This window comes from Cricetulus griseus, chromosome 2, assembly GCF_003668045.3.
Source record: "Cricetulus griseus strain 17A/GY chromosome 2, alternate assembly CriGri-PICRH-1.0, whole genome shotgun sequence".
NCBI classification, from domain to species: Eukaryota; Metazoa; Chordata; class Mammalia; order Rodentia; family Cricetidae; genus Cricetulus; species Cricetulus griseus.
Window position 1 is genome coordinate 9,725,275 of NC_048595.1, and position 19,188 is coordinate 9,744,462.

A 19,188-nucleotide genomic window follows, 5' to 3' on the forward strand; every position below is an offset into this window, starting at 1 on the left:
GAAGCTTCTCTTTGCAGGGGGCAGATGTTAATATGAGACTCAACTGGTCAAAATGCTTAGGCCTAAATGGCATATGTCCATCACACTCCTGCCCTCAAGAACATGACAGGAGAGGTGGAGTGAACGCCAGACCCAGAAAGTCAGAAAGAGTGCTGTGAAATGCAGGCATATGGCTATTGTGCACAAGATCAAGCCAGTGAGATTGCCATATAGACAGGGGAGGGGCTTGTAAGGCCCACTCTTAACTGATGAACTACTGGCATGATGGTTGCAGGAGAGAGCAGACTTGTTTTCTTTGAAGTCTGGTTACCTGTGATCCAATGGGTGGCGCCACACAAAAGCTCTTTTAGGTCACACTATTCACACTCATACTTTGTGTTTTCTCTGTACAAAATGTTTTCTCTGTACAAAATGTGTTTCTTGTGTGTGCCTGGAGCTATGGGCTTTATAAACATATATATGTTCGTGCTTGCACATGCGTGTGTGTGTGTGTGTGTGTGTGTGTGTGTGTGTGTGTGTGTGTATTATTTTTAAAAGATGTGTGGGCCAGGAAGGTGCTTGTTGTCTACACTAATGACTTGTTTCAATCCCCATGACATACATCATGGGAAAAAAATCAAAAAACCAAAAAACCCCACCTCCTCCAGGTTGTCCTCTGACCTCCATAGACATACTATGGCCACAAATACCCGCCCATGAACAAGTGAATAAACTCTCCTGAATGGAGTTTAGATACTAAAGGATTTAGTGGGGGGAATGGAGAGACCGCAGAGCTGTTAAAGCACTAGCTGCTCTTGCAGAGGACTAGAGTTTGGCTTCCAGCTCCCACACAGGTGGCTCCCAAGCGCCTGTAAGGCCAACTCTGGTATCTTCTGGGTCTTGAGGGCACTGACACATGCACACTCATACCTCTGCTCCCGCCCACAGATAGAATGAATATATATATATATTATATTTATATATATATATATATATATATATAGTTTTGTTTTTCGAGACAGGGTTTCTCTGTGTAGCTTTGGAGCCTATCCTGACATTCACTCTGGAGACCAGGCTAGCCTCGAACTCACAGAGATCTGCCTGCCTCTGCCTCCCGAGTACTGGGATTAAAGGTGTGGGGCACCAACGCCTGGCTTAAAAATAAATCTTAAGATGAAAGGTGCATCACTGGAGGCAGGGACCAAGGCCCTCACCACTGTTTCTAGGCTAAGCAAAGCAATCTCTGCATTGGGAACGGCTCCAAAAAGCCATGCACCTGGGATAAATACTGGTTCCCCTGCTAGTATCCCCACAAACTGTCCAAGCCACCCAACTGTCACCCACATTGAGAGGGCCTAGTTTGATCTTATGCAGGTTCCCCAGTTGTTGGTCTGGAATCCATGAGCTCCCACTTGCTCAGGTCAGCTGTTGCTGTGGGTTTCCCCAGCCTGGTCTTGACCCCTTTGCTCATCAGTCCTCCCTCTTTGCAACTGGATTCCAGGCATTCTGCTCAGTGCTTGGCTGTGAATCTCTGCTTCTGCTTCCATCAGCTACTGGATGAAGGCTCTATCTCATTATAGGGCAAGGGCATTTCAGGGAGCCTCTCCACTATTGCTTAGATCCTTATGGGTGTCCTTGTGGATTCTGGAAATTTCCCTAGTGCCAGGTTTCTTGTTGAGCCCATGGTGATATAGATCCCTATATTAATGGATCTCTTTCCTTGCTCTCCTCTGTTCCCCAACTTGACCTTCCTGATCCCTCCCCGTTTCTCTTTCTCCTACCTTCTCCCCATGCCCCAAATTTACTCAGATCTTGTCCCTCTCCCCTTCCAGGGGAGCCCATGTGTCTCAGAGTCCTCCTTGTTTCTTAGCTTCTCTGGGTTTGTGGGTTGTTGGCTGGTTATCCTTTTCTCTGTGTCTACTATCCACCCTCTCTGAGTGGAGAGGGGTTGGGGTGGGAAGGTAGGGAAAGTGGAAGGATGGGAGAGGGAACTGGGATTACTGTGTAATTAAGTGTTAAAATAAAAGGGAAAAGCCAGGCATTGGTGGCGCATGCCTTTAATCCCAGCACTCTGGAGGCAGAGGCAGAGGCAGGTGAATCTCTGTGAGTTCGAGACCAGCATGGTCTACAAGAGCTAGTTCCAGGACAGCCTCCAAAACCACAGAGGAACCCTATCTCGAAAAACAAAAACAAAAACAAACAAACAAAAAAAAAACAGGGGGGAAAAAAAGAAACTAAAAGGTGCAACTTCATGTGATGGTTCACTCATCCAAGAAGAGGAAAGGCAGAGGCGGGCCTTGGTGGTGCAGACCTTTGATCCCAGCACTCAGGAGGTGAATCTCTGTGGGTTCAAGACCAGTCTGGTCTACAAGAGCTAGATCCAGGACAGCCTCCAAAGCCAGAGAAACTGTCTCCAAAAACCAAAAAAAAATAAAAATAAAAATAGAAAAAGAGGCAGGATTGTGATGCTACCATAGTTGGATTCTGTCAGAATGAGAGATTCAAAGTGTTAAAGGAGCTGTTGCCTCCTGTCATTTGGAAACTGAAGCAAGGGTTGCTGGAGTTTTGAGACCAGGGTAATCTACGTAGCATGTTTCAGTCAGCAGATAACAACTCCCCACACCCCAACCCACCCCCCAAAAACTAAAGCACCATAACAGGAAAAGCAAAAGCTCAAACCAGGTCCAGTGAGGTGATTCATCTGGTAAAGACACTGGCCATCAAGGTTGACATCTGACTTTGATTCCCAGGAACCAGATAATTGAATAAGAGAACCCCATTTCTTCTGTGTTCCTCCATTATTGTAGTACAGACTACCATTAAAAAAATTGTGACTAAAAAGTAAAATGTGGGGACTTGGAGATGGCTTAGTAGTCAAGACAAGTTGTTCTTCCAGAGGACACTAATTCAGCCCCAGCACCCTCAGACTGCCCACAACCACCTGTAACCCAGCTACAAGGTATCCAATACCCTTCTTCTGGACTCTTCTCACACAAATTTATATAAATTAGCTAGGGTCTCTCTCACTCTGCAGCAATGGCCGGTCAGTAATTCAGATCCACGTGCAGGCATGCACCACCCTACCCAGCTAAGAACACTTGCTTTTGCAGAGAACAAATAGTTTCCAGTACCCACGCAGCAGCTTCTAACTACAGGTAGCTCCAGTTCCATGGGATCTGATCCACCTCTTTGCAGCCTCCATAGGCACCAGGCATATTGAGGGTACCACAAACACACATGTGAGACACTCACAAAAGTCCTCAGAAAAATTAAAGTTTTGTTTAAATTTGGAGGCACTCCCTGGAATTAAAGGTAGGGATGACTTGAAGCTAGTAATAAAACCTGGGTCTCATGCATGGAAAAAATTACTCTTAATCAGTGAGCAATTTCTTCATCAAGTAAATGCAAATTATCAATTAAACAAAATTAAGATATGTAGTATATAAAGAGACATCATCTACCATCCTGTACAGGATTTCATGCTGGGTACCACCCAGCTCTTAGGTACAGTCAGTCTCTAGGGAAGGATGCCTCTGCCATCTTTGATGTGTAGACACAATCTCCTAAACCATCCTGCTGGGTTGTTATCCCCAGCCATTCCCAACCTTCCTTATTGGAGATCAGCTCTACACCGCTTGGTTGGGTTTGACAATTCTGTGCATAAAACCCACCAAGTCACCAAACAGTGAGAGGCAAGGGGAAGCCAGTGTCAGAAATGATTTCCTTTCAGCTTGATGCCAAAATAGATTGGTATCATCAGCCCTGTGAATGGGGCTAGTCAGGGGAAAAGAATGAAATAGAGACCTTCCCTGATTGGACAGAAGAAGTGAAAGACCCCCGAAGAGGTACTTTCGTAGAAGGAGACCCGCACCCAGGAATCAGCGAGACCACGAACTTGGATGCAAACTGCAAGAGGCTTTATTGGAGATACGGGTACCCGGGCGACTTAGCTTCTGTGAGGCCAAGCGCCCCGAGCCAAGGGAAAGGGGTCCTTATATAGGGAAAAAGGCGCAAGCTAGGAGCAGGGATTCTATTGGATAATTCTAATGAGGCATTGTACAGAGCTATTCCCATTGGTCAATGTAAATGAGGCGCTATACAGGGTTATTCAAATGAGGCGCAGTACAGAGTTATTCAAATGAGGTGAAACACAGAGTCTTTCAAATGAGGCGAAATACAGAATCATTTCTATTGGATGGTTCAAATGAGACACAGAGCCATTCCAGATCAGCATATTCTCAAGGTCTGGTGTCTGGTGTCTGGTACAACAGACTCAATTCCCCCCCTCCGCTTCCTGATGGCTGACCTTGGGGGCGGAGACCTTGGGACGGAGTGTTTCTCATCGGGCGGGGGCTCAGGGGCAGGGCTCCAGGCTGGCTCACTTGGTGTTCGTTCTCGTGCCGGCCCACCTGGTGCTCGCCCTCGTGCCGGGCGTGCGGCGGGTGGCGGGGGAAGTGGAGGCCGCCGGGGGTGGGGATCGGGGAAGCTGCCAACAGGAGGAGGAGGAGACAAACTTGAGAAAGAAAGGGCAGGGGTCTTTCAGAAGCAAGGATGAATGAGCCAGATGAAAGAGCAGATATGCCCTTGAGTCGGGAGGGGTGGTACCAGCACCAATGTTCCAGGGGCTTATGGAAGTGACATGACAATTAGAGGCATGAAGTCTTCCAGGAGTAGAGGAGCCATCACAGCTGCTGTGTCCCTGGAGGTTGGGAGGGCATCCATCCTGTAAAGGCAAGGACAAGAGTGAAGAGGTAAAGGGGCCTTTTATGAGTGGGCATATGGGTGAACTCAACCTGTCAGTCCTAACCCAGTTGGTGTCCTCAGAGGTGCAAGGTTTGAGGATCTAAGACAACGATTTGATGTATATAAAGGTCTGATGGTATGAAAGCTTAAGTAAGTTCTGAGGGTCCCATAAAATTATTTAAGATGTCAATGCAATTTATAAAGTTATGCACCAGGTGGTGTTGGCGCACACCTTTAATCCCAGCACTCAGGAGGCAGAGGCAGGCGGATCTCGGTGAGTTGGAGATCAACCTGGTCTATAGTGCTAGTTACCAGCCTCCATAGCCAAGGAGAAACTCTGTCTCAAAAAATAGTTATGCATAAGTGACATAAGAAAAGTGAAAATGAGAAATATTTCAGATTTCTTTTCCCTTCTATGTTTTGTTACACTAAGAGTTTAAAATTTTGGAGGTTTTCTTGTTCTGTTTTTTTGTTTGTTTGTTTGTTTGTTTCCTTCTTTCTTTCTTTTTGTTTTTTTTTGTTTTTTTTTTTTTTTGGCAGGGTCTCTGTGAAACAGTCCTGGCTGTCCCGGAACTCACTCAGTAGATCAGACTGGCCTTGACCCCACAGAAAACCTCCCGACTCTGCCCCCCCAACTGCTGGGATTAAATCCGGGCACCACCACCGCCCAGGAAAAGTTCAGAGATTTAATACTGATCAGTATATTACTGATAACCTGGTAGAACACTGAATACTTACTCTTCAGTCAGGAGCTCAAGGTTTAGAAGTTTTCTGATTGTCTTCTCAGTATGAACTTAACGATGCTCCTCATTGGGGTAAGGACATCGCTGTCCATCTAGACCTAACTCTCTCTCTGCATAGAGGAATCACTGTTCATGCCTCTTAACCCATATCTGCAGCTTTTGCTAGCCCTGAAAGGTGTGAGTCTACCCCAACTGTTTTGCAAACACGTTACTTGCTGTTTTCATAATGTAGATTTTAGTACAGAGTTCCATTGCTAATATAGCTTAAGACTTTTATATATTTTTATGAACTGCCAAAAAAGATTATTTAGACTAAAAGGGGAATTGGAGGAAAAGCTGTAGCCAGCCCCTAAGTAGGCGTGGCTACAGCTTCCCCTACAGATTATGTAGACTACTGAGATCCACATACCACAGGTCAAAAGGACTCAAGATTTTCCCCACAGGTCCATTCCTAAAGATAGCATCTCTTTCTCTCTCCTTGTCTTGGGACTAGTCCCCTTACCCAATTACTAGGACTATGGGCCTGAAAGCTCTAAATGTAATATTTTCCTTTAAGTTTCTAAATTTTGACTTTTGTCCCTAGTCCACATCTGTCTCAGCTGCTCCCCATTTGGTTGGCAGACACCTCCAAGCATCTGCTGCTGACTACAACTTACTCCAAACAGCTGGTAGCCCTGGACTTGCTGAAAGCTGATGGGGACCTGCCAAGTCCATGCCATTGCTCCCAGTCTCTTCAGCTGGGTAGTGAACCAGATATTTCGGATGGAGGCCCAGTAGCTGAATTCCCTCCTTGCCTCTGCCTAGCATGCCAGCCTCCCTGGGCCCTGACAAAAGAGTCCTAGTTTCAGCTTAAAGTAGTATAGAAGGGTGTGTAGTGCCCCTTGTCCCACATAGGGCTGGAATGTTAGATCAAAAGGAAATCCCCTGGCATAGAGGACAAAATAGCTACCTATAGTGCCTATTAGCATTCTGGGAAAGGTACCAGTTAAAGCCAAGTAGAACCAGGCCTGCCAACAGAAGAGTCATTAGCTGAAACAGTTCTGTAGTATGATAGGGCACTCAACCTGCTCTATACAAATCACAGAGGTTATTGTGTAGCTTTATGAGAAAATTGTTTTTTTCTATAGAAATTACTCAGAAATTATTATAAAGAACTTGAACGTGGGCGATGGTGGCACCCCCCACAGAGTCAGGTGGATCTCTGTGAGTTCGAGACAAGCCTGATCTACAAGAGCTGGTTCCAGGACAGCCTCCAAAGCCACAGAGAAACCCTGTCTCGGAAAAAAGAGAGAGAGAGAGAGAGAGAGAGAGAGAGAGAGAGAGAGAGAGAGAGGCAGAGAGAGAGAGGGAGAGAGAGAGAGAAAGAAATAACTAAAAACTTGAATGTACATTGCTGTATGATTAAAGTCTCTTTATTCAAGAAGACACCAAACCAAAACACCGACCAGAGCTAGGTTATAGAACCCAGCAAGTGCAGCCATAACAAAAGGGCCAGGGTCCAAAGTGCAGCCCCTTAAGAAGCTCCCTTAAGTCACCCCCGCTTTCCTTCACCACGCCCTTATGGGCGAGTCCCGGGTCCACCTGGTACCTGTCCCAGGACAATTGGGCGAGGCTAGGGTGTCTCCCTACAATTCCCCTTTTAGTCTAAAAGAGGATTAAAACTTAATAGTGTAAAATATCCAAAACTAACAATCATAAGGGTGAAATACAAGAAGATACAATAATCTGCTATGGTACATCCTATGTCTATTCTAGCTAAGTCTTAAAGTCATGTGGAAAAAGTGTCTAACTTGGACACCTTCTTCCAATCCCAATTCTAAACAATAAGAAGGTCATTCTTAACTAGACTTACACTACCCTAATACACAATAATGGGGAACGGGGGCATAGCATCTTCTAGGTTACTATCTGCTGAAATGGGACAATGATAGTCATGTGGGGGCCCTGTGGAAAAAAAAATGCCAGTACAGGGAAAGTCTCTAATGAGTTATGTCTAGTCCATGTTAGATGAGATTTGTTTGATTGAAGATTTACGTTGAAATCCTCAACTTGATTGAAGTCATTACTCGAGATTCTGGTTGGAGTGTCAGTCGAAACGGAGTGAGTTGAATCCAGTGCAGTCGGGGAGGTGTAGTCCAATTCCTTTTCCGGAGCATGCAGGGATTGCTGTCAGGCTGGGTCTTGTTGGCTGTATGGGACTCAAACATAAGTGTCATCAGAGAAATGTTCGCTTGTTCATGTATGTGTACCGGGAAAGGTACCTTGACGAACCTTGACGAACAACGATTATGAGAGGGTGTGAAAGAAAAAGCCAAGAAAAGACAAAGATAGTCCTCTTATTCTTCATTTATTCTGTATTACAGCAATTGGCTTCTTGATACAACACAGAAACTTTTAAATGTTGTTAAATAACATGCTTGGATTTTAGAGTAGGAAAGCCAAATCCAACTCTAAATCCAGCCTCGATTTAGTTGAATAGGGACTAGGAAATGAATAGACATAGAGTTATTCGAGAGACAGCTGTAAATTATACCGTATGGCACGTTCCTTTTGTTCGATGTTTATAGCTACGTTCTTTCCTTAAGTATCCAAACATGTAGTATCCTTTGACTTCTAGAGGGCGGTTCCTCAGAAAATACCTGTCAGTCATCCTTGTCGAGGGGGTTGTCTCCCTCAACGCCAATCTTGATCAATTTTGATGGTATCCAAAGATTTTCTTCTCCTGTGGAGACAAATTAGAAACCCCTACCCCAACGTAACACATGTCCAGGTTTCCATACCGAGGTCAGCACATCTTTGAAATACACTGGTGGGTTCAGTTCAGCAATTTTTTCCGTAGTCCAGTGTCTTTCCGCAGCTGTCTGCCCAGTGTCATTGGCATTAAGAAAGTTTAACGTTAATAAAGCATTATGTAATCTATGTTTGGGGGGTTTCGACTTACCAGCTTGCCTATGGAGCATCTCCTTAAGTGTCCTGTTGGACCTTTCAACGACTGCTTGTCCTGTAGGGTTGTGTGGTATACCTGTGACATGCTTAATGTTATAATATTTGAAGAACTGTTCCATTTTTGTGGAGACATATGCTGGAGCATTGTCAGTTTTTATCTGTGCCGGTATGCCCATAACTGCCATCACCTCCAGTAGGTGTGTAATAAAGAAGCTCCCTTACGTCACCCCGGCTTTCCTTCACCATGCCCTTATGGGCGAGTCCTGGGTCCACCTGGTACCTGTCCCAGGACTATTGGGCGAGGCTAGGGTGTCTCCCTACACATTGCTGCATAAGTGGACCTCAGATTAAGTAACTAGCTGGTGCCCATTCTCATATACTGGTTCCTTCAAAGATAGCAACTCTGATGTTAGCCAGTACAGTGCCTTTGGCCCTTCTGCTTCTGCTAATTTCTGGGGCCTCTTTCATCACTCTTGCCTTAACTAACTGATAATTCCTATCTGGGTATCATTAAGCTGATGGTTAAGACATCCCAATATAAACTGGTACTGTCAGGACACATCTCAAGGGGGAAAAGTGAGAAGTAAAGTTATCTCTTAAGTTTTAATTCCGGAGCCATTTCCCCAGAGCACAGGTATGGAACTGGCCACAGTCCAAGTAAATGTAATGTCCCCTTTATAGAGAGGTAATGGTCAAGGGAGAGAAGAATCTGGGAAAATCATTGTGGGAAGTTTGCTTGAAGCTGGTCTGCCTCCACAGTTAACAACAGCTCACCAGGTCCTAACAAAATCCACTCTGGGTTTATTATGGTGCCTCTACCACGAGCAAGACCAAGGTAGCAGGTGAAAGCCTGGAAATTTAGTTAAAAGCAGAGACGACTGGTCATTTGCTATGAGACTGTGTGTGTCTCCATCCTTATTCAAGGAAGGGAGCAGCCTTATATACAGACATACAGCAAAGAGGAAAAATCTCAGTGTAAGGGCTGGTATGTTTTATGCCAGTGAGGCAAGGAGGGGGCTGTAAGCCAGGACTAGAAAACAGCATGCATCTGGGGTTATTCACTGCCAAGCAACTCAAGAGACTCCAAGGGGTCTGGGGACCAACAACTTTCCCCACATTTTCTAGATGGAATGTAGTTACCGACTTGTATCTCCATTGAGGAGGCAACACTGTGTGATTATAATTCCTGGCATTCTTAATACTGTGAATATAAGGACCTCTGTTCTGTGTCCCCAAAAATGACTCATCATGAAAGACACCAGACTTTACTGCTCCAGGTTCCCGGGGACCCATTCAATGTACCTTACCAGCTCCCAAATCAATATTTAGGAGTCTATACTTGTCTCTCTGATGCCAAACCATCTCTTGGAAATGCATGAGTGTATGACGCCATCAGTCTCCTGTGCCCTCTTTCCATTTTTCTCCATGTCAACCTATGTCTGTGATCTCAAACATTTGTTCACCATTTTCTATCCAATATGTTTAACACTGTGAAGCCATGTGCGATAGATCCTCGAGATGAGAGACTAAGATGCCATGACCTGTATAACTTTAAGACTGACCTGAGCAGTGAGATGGAGAAGGACACTTGTATTGAAATGCTGGGAAGCAGGGGGCTGTGTGCTTTGATGGAGATACACTATCAACCCAAAACCTCAACCCATTTATTGTATGCAATCCAGGATGGACACAGTGTAGGCACACTGCTCACACTAGGCTTGCATTCTCAAGAGAACACTTATCCTACATAAAAACAAAGGCAAAGTCTGGCCTTGTGGTCCTAGAAACAGGACTGATCAAAGACAAAACAGGCTCTTGTAGTAAAGGAGAATCTTAATAACTCCTGAACAATATTTCACCACAGGAATGTGCCACAACCACCTGGCCAAATTATGATTTCTTTTCTTTCTTTTTTTTTCCAGACAGGGTTTCTCTGTGTATATTCGGAGACTATCCTGGCACTTGCTCTGGAGACCAGGCTGGCCTGGAACTCAGAGAGATCCCCCTGCCTCTGCCTCCCAACTGCTGGGATTAAAGGTGTGCACCACCAACGCCCATCTAGGTTTATTTTTTATTGTTTTTTTGACACAGTGTTTTTTGGGTGTGTAGCTTTAGAGATTTTCCTAGCCCTGATCAATGAGATACCCTGCTTGTGCCTCCCACATGCTAGGATTAAAGGCATAAACCTCTACCACCCAGCTAAATTAGCACTTCCCTTATGCTTGCTTGCTGTGCTGTGTACAGGCTGATGACCTTGTGGCCTCACTTGACTCCATAACATAGTCAGCTGTGCCTAGATCTGGGAACCTCCCAATTCTGATGGCCAGAGAAGTGGCCATTATTCACGAAGAGGAGAAAGAAGGAACAAAGTCAACACCGCTTAGAAATCAGAGTGAGCTCAATGCCACTATCAGAAATTTAGGAGAGATGGTGACCCATGGGAAAATGTGAAGTGATCTGTGAGATGGGCATGGCATCACAGCCTGGGAGGTGCATAGGGGCGCTCACAGCTATCCATCCAGGAAAGACAATGGACTGAGACCTGGTTGAGGCAATGTCTGTAATCACCCTTGGGGGGATTCAAGATGAGTATGTTTGAGAACTGTCTAAAATAGGCAAGGCTCTTCTTGAACTCCAGATCATTCTGGATCTATAGAGATACTTGGACCCATTTTAGAATTGCAGTTAGAATCTGCTCTGTAATTTAAACCCTTAGCAACCCTTCAATAAGGCTTCACAGATCACGGTTCTGCTACTGTTTGAATTATAATTTGCCTGAACTGTAGCTTACAAGTTGTTCTTGGATATGCTAGTAGCTTTCTGATAACCAGCCCCATGAAGCAGCTGAGCTGAGAACTAATCTTCAGCAATGTGGTTGCTTCAGCCTTGAGTATTTTACTTAACATCATCTGAGAGTGACATATAGAAAATGAAGGATCCAGGAAGCACATACAAGATACACCTGGGAACTAGAATTAAGGTCCTGAACAGAATAGATCACAGATCCAGGATAGACATCCCTGCTTGAAGAATCATGTGTCTCCCTTAATTTAAACCAAAACAGATAGATGATCTGGGAGTGTGTTTATAGATGATCTGGGAATGTGGTTCAAACTCACAGCACTTGTATATAGGGCTCCAAACCCAACAACCAACCACTATATCAACACATAACATATCTTTTTTTTCCTTATTTTTCATTAGTTCAAATTAGGAACAAGGTTGCTTCACCTGTCAATCTGTTTTCCCATTCCCTCCCGTCCCCCCAACCCTCCCACCCAGTCCCCTAGCTGCCCCCCACCCCTTCCACACTCCACTCCCCAGGCAGGATAGGGCCCTTGACCGTAGCTCCCCAAGTCCACCACATCATCTTGGGCCGGGCCTAGGCCCTCCCCCATGTGTCCAAGCAAGAGTGCATCCCTTGACTTGGGATGGGCTCTCAAAGTCCCTCCTTACACCAGGGAAAAAGACTAATCCACTACCAGGGGTGCCCTAGAGTGCAGAGGCCTCCTCATTGACATCAATGTTCAGGGATCTGGATCAGTCCTGTAGTGGCCTCCCAGACAGCAGTCTGGGGTCCATGTGCTTCCCCTTGTTCAGGCCAGCTGTTTCTGTGGGTTTCACCAGCCTGGTACTGACCACTTTGATCTTCATTTCTCCCTCTCTGCAACTAGATTCCAGAGTTCAGTTCAGGGTATATCTGTGGGTGTCTGCCTCTGTTTCCATCAGCCACTGGATGAGGGTCTCTAGGGTGGCATAAAAAAACAGTCATCAGTCTCACTATAGGGGAAGGGCATTTAGGTTATCCTCTCCACCATTGCCTAGATTATCAGTTTGTGTCATCCTTGTAGATCTCTGGAAGTCTCCCTAGTGCCAGATCTCTCCTTGGACCTATAATGGCTCCCTCTGATATGGTATCTCTCGTCCGGCTCTCCTCTATTCTTCCCCCAACTCAACATTTCTGCTCCTCCATTTCATCCTCTCCACTCCCCTTCTCCTCCTCTCATTCTGGCAGCTCCCTCTCTCCTACACTCATGCTCCCAATTAGCTCAGGAGTTCCTGCCCCTTCCCATTCTCTGGGGTCCATACAGTTTTCTCTTAGAGTCTTTCTTGTTTCCTAGTTTCTTTGGTGAAGAGGATTATAGGCTGGTAATACTTTGTTCTATGTCTAAAATTCATATATGTGTGAGTACATACCATGTTTGGATTTTTGTGACTGGGTTACCCCACTCAGGATGGTTTCTTCTAGTTCCATCCATTTGCCTGCGAATTTCAAGATTCCATTGCTTTTTTCTGTTGAGTAGTACTCCATTGTGTAAATGGACCACATTTTCTCTATCCATTCTTCACTTGAGGAACACCTAGGTTGCTTCCAGATTCTGGTTATTACAAACAATGCTGCTATGAACATGGTTGAACATATGTCCTTGTTGTATGAACGTGCATTATTTGGGTATATAGCCAAGAGTGGAATTGCTGAATCTTGAGTTAGACTGATTCCCATTTTTCTGAGCAAATGCCATACTGATTTTCAAAGTGGTCTTACAAGTTTGCACTCCCACCAACAATGGAGGAGTGTTCCTTTTTCTCCACATCCTCTCCAGCATAGATTGTCATTGGTGTTTTTGATTTTAGCCATTCTGGCCCGTGTAAGATGGTATCTCAGAGTTGTTTTGAGTTATGTTTCTCTGATGGCCAAGGTATTTGGGCACTTTCTTAAGTGTCTTCCAGCCATATCATACTCCTCTGTTGAGAATTCTCGATTTAGTTCTGCACTCCACCTTTTTTTTTTTCATTTTTCGAGACAAGGTTTCTCTGTGTAGCTTTGGAGCCTATCCTGGCACTCACTCTGGAGACCAGGCTGGACTAGAACTCAAAGAGATCTGCCTGCCTCTGCCTCCTGAGTCCTGGGGTTAAATGTGTGCACAACCAACCTGGCTCTGCACTCCCCTTTTTAATTTTATTATTTGCTGTTTTGGTGGCTAGCTTCTTGAGTTCATTGTATGTTTTGGAAATCAGCCCTCTGTCAGATGTTGGCTTGGTGAAGATCTTTTCCCATTCTCTGGGCTGTCGTTTTGTCTTACTGACTGTCCTTTGCCTTACAGAAGCTTCTCAGTTTCAGGAGGTCCCATTTATTAATTGCAGACCTCAATGTCTGTGCTACTGGTGTAATGTTCAGGAAGCAGTCTCCTGTGCCAAGTCGTTCAAGGGTATCCCCACTTTCTCTTCTAGAAGATTCAGTGTGGCTGGATTTATGTTGAGATCTTGGGTCCATTGGCACTTAAGTTTTGTGCATGGTGACAGGTATGGATCTATCTGCAATCTTCTGCATGTCTGAATCCAGTTGTGCCAGCACCATTTGTTGAAGATGCTATCTTTCTTCCATTGTATAGATTTAGCATCTTTGTAAAAAAAAAAAAAAAGCTGTTCTTAGGTGTGTGGGTTAATATCAGGTTTTCAATTCAATTCCATTGGTCCGTCTGTTTATTTCTGTGCCAATACCAAGTTGTTTTCAGAACTATGTCTCTATAACAGAGCTTGAAGTCAGGGGTGGTGATGCCTCAAGAAGATCCTTTATTGTACAGAGTTGTTTTGGCTATCCTGGGGTTTTTGTTTTTCCAAATAAAGTTGAGTATTGTTCTTTCAAGGTCTGGGAAGAACTGTGTTGGGATTTTGATGGGGACTGCTTTGAATCTGTAGATTACTTTTGACAAGATTGCCATTTTTACTATGTTGATTCTCATGGCTGTGAAGCTTTAGTATCTTGAAGGAGGTTTCGATGGCAAAGAGCTGGGATCAATGCTTTCCTTCATACATGGTAAGTATTACCCATATAGTTGGAACCACAGGCCTTAACCACAAACATGCCATAATCTGCCTTTATCCTCTGCTATGGAGATCACACATGGGCAACATCAGTACACCTGCCTTTTGCCTTTTTATACTTGATGTGTCAAGCCCAGTGGGTTTATCAACCTCTAGAGGGGCTTCAGGTTTAATTCTATACATTTATTTAATACTGTATTCTAGCTCATCTTTAATTATATATATTAGAGGGCTTGTGGGCATTATCTGTGGAGATGGAGATGACCTAAAGGGCTCCCAGAAACCAGAAATAAATGTCAGATAACCTGGAACCATTCCAAGTGTTTCTGCTTGCTGAAATCAAACACTGGTCCCCAGAAGGACCTGTAAGCACCCTTAAACTCTGAACCATTTCTCCAAGAGACTCTGTCTAGCTTTCTGTCTGTGATTACATGAAGCTGAGGTGTAGAAAATTGCCAAGAGCATGGCATGTTGGATCATTATTTTCTCTGAAGGTTCTAGGATGCAGAAGGTGTAGAGACAAGGAGACACAAGAGTGTGCAAACACAGTAATCACAGCGAACAAGTATGAGATGGTCAATGAGCTGACTCAATAAATTGAAAGTATGCAACACATTCTCTCATGCAAATGGTGTTAGTTGAACTTGCTGGAAATTGTAATGCTAAGGATGGAGGGGGAAGTAATGTCCAGAGAAAGAGAGTTCACACCTGAGTAGTGAGAATTCTGCATGCTCAACACCAGTGCATTCTTCAGTCAACGTTGTAGTTCAGAAAAGAAATATATGTGCAGATTTTGGAAATATTTATGTTAGGTGGAAAGGGAGAAGATGGAGGCCAAACAAAGACAGAGACCTGGAGCACAAGTCATCCAGTCCATTATGCTCTGTGTACTCTCACCGTGTTTACCCCTCCCGGTGTCTAGACACTCCTACCCTGACTGTGCTGGGAAGCAGGCCCTACGATTTTCCAATCTCTTTTCCTGTCTCAGGCTGGGCCTTCACTCAGCAGAGCAGGAGTCCCTGAATCCCCAGGTCAAAGGTTCTCTCTCTAGTCTGAGTCAATGGGACAATATTGCTTCCAGATAAATCCAAATCACCTTGAACAGACAAACTCATGTCTCTAATAAGTCACTTGAATCCTGGCTTTCATTTCTCAGAACCCAGCAGTAATCTCCTCATTCATTCCTAATATAAACATAGGGAGGCTTCCAGATCATAGACACAGATTCCATGGCAATCTAGACACCTCCTACTCACAAAGTAGACTTCTTTGGGCTCTCTTATAACCCTTAGTGTTTCTGTGAGCTCTGAACAATGTTGGGCTAATCTGTCGGCACCACATTACCAATGCCATCATAGACTTCTTCAGGAGCAGGGTATGTCGCCAGAGTCAGCTGTCTCAGGTTGGTAGTGTTCTGCAGCAACTTCTTAAGGCTGGACAGAGACAGGAAGTTCCTCACAAAATTCACCTCAACCAGATGGGAACACTGGCTCAGGACAGGGAAATCTGTTACTTGGAAATCCGTTAGCATACAAACCTTCAGATTTAATGTCTGCAGTGTATCTAGCAGTCTCTCTAGCAGTCTTCCTAGAAGTTGATGACTTAAATTTAAAAAGCTGACACCACTCAGGTCCAGGTGTGTGAGCTGATTGATGCTTACACACTGGGACAGGTACATCACATCTGATTCTGATAGCATACAGCAAGTGATTGGAAGGTTCTCTAAGTGACTCTCCAAGGACCTAGAGAAAATCAAAGGAGAGTTTACTTCAGTAAGTATAATAGTGGTAAACAAAGGGTGCTGACTTCAAGGCAGCAGAGGCTAGTTAGTCCTGAGGTCATTCTGAGAGCTTCAGGAAGTTCAAGTTCATGATACACCCTGATGGAGAAATAACAATACATGCACCATCATTGTGACTGTTTCTTCCTCCATATCTGAACCTCTGCACTGTTCAGCACAAATCCTCATCAGATGACAAATGCATGCATGAATTTGTGATATTTGGCCTCAGGGGGCTTTTGTGTTGTGAATCATGTGTAGCACTTTCTAACAGATATTCATGGTAGGGAGATTGTGTCTGAGACGCTGCTACTTTGGCAGTCTCTCTCTCTCCCCTTTTTTTTTTTTTTTTTGGTTTTTCAAGAGAGGTTTTCTCTGTGTAGCTTTGGAGCCTATCCTGGCACTTGCTCTGGAGACCAGGCTGGCCTCGAACTCACAGAGATCTGCCTGCTTATGCCTCCCGAGTGCTGGGATTAAAGGCGTGCACCAACAATGCCCGGCATGTTGGCTGTCTTTTATGTTCAGATTGTCCAAGACTTTTTTTTGTGGGATAAAGAGTTTATTTCACCTTGCAGCTTATAAGACCATCACTCAAGGGAAGCTGGGGCAGGAACTGAAACATACCTGTCTGAAGGACAGTGCTAACGGGCTCGTTCCCTTCGCTTACTCAGTCTGCTTTCTTATACCATTCAGGACCACACAGCCCTTCATTGGATGGGTCCACGCATAGCAATGTTGACCAAGAAAATGTCCACAAGCCAGTTTGGTGGATGATTTTCTCAATCAAAAGTACCCTCTTGCAAGCTGGGCAGTGGTGGAGCATGCCTTTATTCCCAGCACTTGGAGGCAGAGGCAGGCAGATCTGAGTTTGAGATTAGATTCCTCTACAGAGCTACTTCCAGGGTGGCTACTTGCACAGAGAAATCATCTCTGTCATAGAAACAAAAAGCTCCCTCTTCCAGAAGAACCCCAACCTGTGTCAAGTTGATATTAAACACCAGCCTGCCTAACAATGTAAAAAAATTTAATGTGCACATGTGCTTGTCTGTGGCTGTGTGCAGCATCTTTGCACAGGTACCCAAGGAAGCCAGAATAAGTGGATACTGGAGCTGGAGATACATGAAGTTGTGAACGTACCTGACCAGGGTTCTGGAAACTAAACTCAGGTACTACCTCTCTAAGCCTCTACTGACTACATTTTTGAAGGTGTGTGTGTGTGTGTGTGTGTGTGTGTGTGTGTGTGTGTGTGTGTGTTTGCACCAAGTTCATGCAGTGCCTGTGGAGGTCATAAATTATGTGTGATCCCTATTACAGTGGGTTCTGAGTCACCACATATTTACTGAGAACCTATCCTAAGTCCCTTAAAATAAAAAGTCCTTGCGGGGTACACCCCTTTAATCCCAGCACTTGGGAGGCAGAAGCATCTCTGTGAGTTCCAGGCCAGCCTGGTCTCCAGAGCGAGTGCCAGGACAGGCTCCAAGCTTCACAGAGAAACACTGTCTGGAAAATAAATATATAAAAAAAATAAATAAGTACTTTTCGAACTTCTCAGCTGTCTCTCTAGCACTCTTCTCATGAGATTTCTATTTTTGTTCAGGTTCTAATAGAAGGCATGCATACATGTGACACTGTACAGATGAAGCAGGATGTATTTAGGAATATTTACACATGTGCATATAGTGTACATATGTATATGCGCACGTAATACCCATTAAAAAAAGATCATGTGTTTGAATAGCAATGAGCGATAAGCGTGGCATTTAAGAGATGGGAGAAATGTGTGATTCTATTAAAGAATCTAAAAAGAAAATATGTAATTGGTGTAAGTTCCTCAGTTATGTTCTATGCAATTCAGCATCCATTCACAGTATTTAATCATGGGATCATTGCAGCACGTTCATCTTGGGTGTGCTTGCCCATGACACTGTAAGGGATCGTGGTCCCAAAACTATGCGGCTTAAAGCCCACCTTTGTAAGACTTTTAATGACCTTTAAGTTTGCGGCTTAAAGCCAGATCTGTGAGCCTCCTGTAACCTGTAATTAGATAAGGTTTGACCAAGCGGAACTGCTAACTGCTTCTGTTCCAAGAAAGGGTCTGGAGCTTTTCTGTTCGCTGTTCCATGAAAGAACACTAGATGTTCCAGCTGACAATAATGTTCCAGTCCCAGCAAATACCTGATATTCCTTCTATTATTCCCCCCAATTCTATTGTTGCAGGGCTATTTAAGCCCACTCTAAGCCCCAGTAAATCGAGACCTTGACATTGTACAGACGGACTCTTGTCCTTTCTTACAACGCATGGTCTCCTTTTCTCTCTCGCTCCCATGACCCCCTTAGGAGACAACCCCCTCGAGATCCGCAAATAACCTGGCCTGCTGGACGGGTTATGACACAACATACCTTTTCAAAATTTTTTATATTACTAAGATTATTTTACATGTCAATCCTAAGTCCCTCTCCCTCTCCTCCTCTCCTGCCCCCCCCCAACAAACACCGTACCTATTAACTGGTGTAGACACATGGACAAGCTCATCATCTTTTCGGGACATCTGCTTCAAGAGGTATCTCATACTTAATTGATATTTAATCTATGGACTCAACAGCTGCCAAGGCCTCTGTAGCCTCATCCACCTTTGGCCCCATACTCACTCTGCCCAAATCTTGTGGCATTTGGCATTGTATGGTTATTGCTTACTTAGGGCAAAACCTTCGTCTGAGCCATGTGTCTACTCCATCCAACATAGCCTGGTGGGTCTCCAAGGTGGGGTTGTTCATCAGCCACCCAACTGGAAGGTGAGGGTAGGGCCACTCTGCCACCAGGATCTTAATAAAATTTGCTTTTCTCTGAGTGTTGGCCTCCTTGAGCAGCGGGGGAAAGAGATCATTTGGCAGGTCCTGCAGGGTAGAGTTTGCCAAAGTATCATTCCTTATTAAGCTTTGCACTGCCAGCTGAAGGAGTGTGAGTGGTTCTTCGAAACTCATTCTGATGAGTTTAGGGAGATGATGCTGGCTGGGCAGAATTTAGGAGAAAACATATTGTCACAATCTTTCTTAGGAAGCTTTCTCCTCCTCACAGTGAGCATCTCTCATCTCTCTGGCCTTGGAGTTTTGGGTTTATTCATTACAGTCATTTTACTCTGAATCTCAGACCCCTTTGGAAGGATGAATCCA

General features: G+C 44.7%; 1 pseudogene; it reads right to left on the minus strand.

Annotated features, from left to right (window-relative positions):
* Positions 1-15,421: 15,421 nt before the first annotated feature.
* LOC113833893 lies at positions 15,422-18,587 on the minus strand (annotated as a pseudogene).
* Between the last annotated feature and the right edge of the window lie 601 nt (positions 18,588-19,188).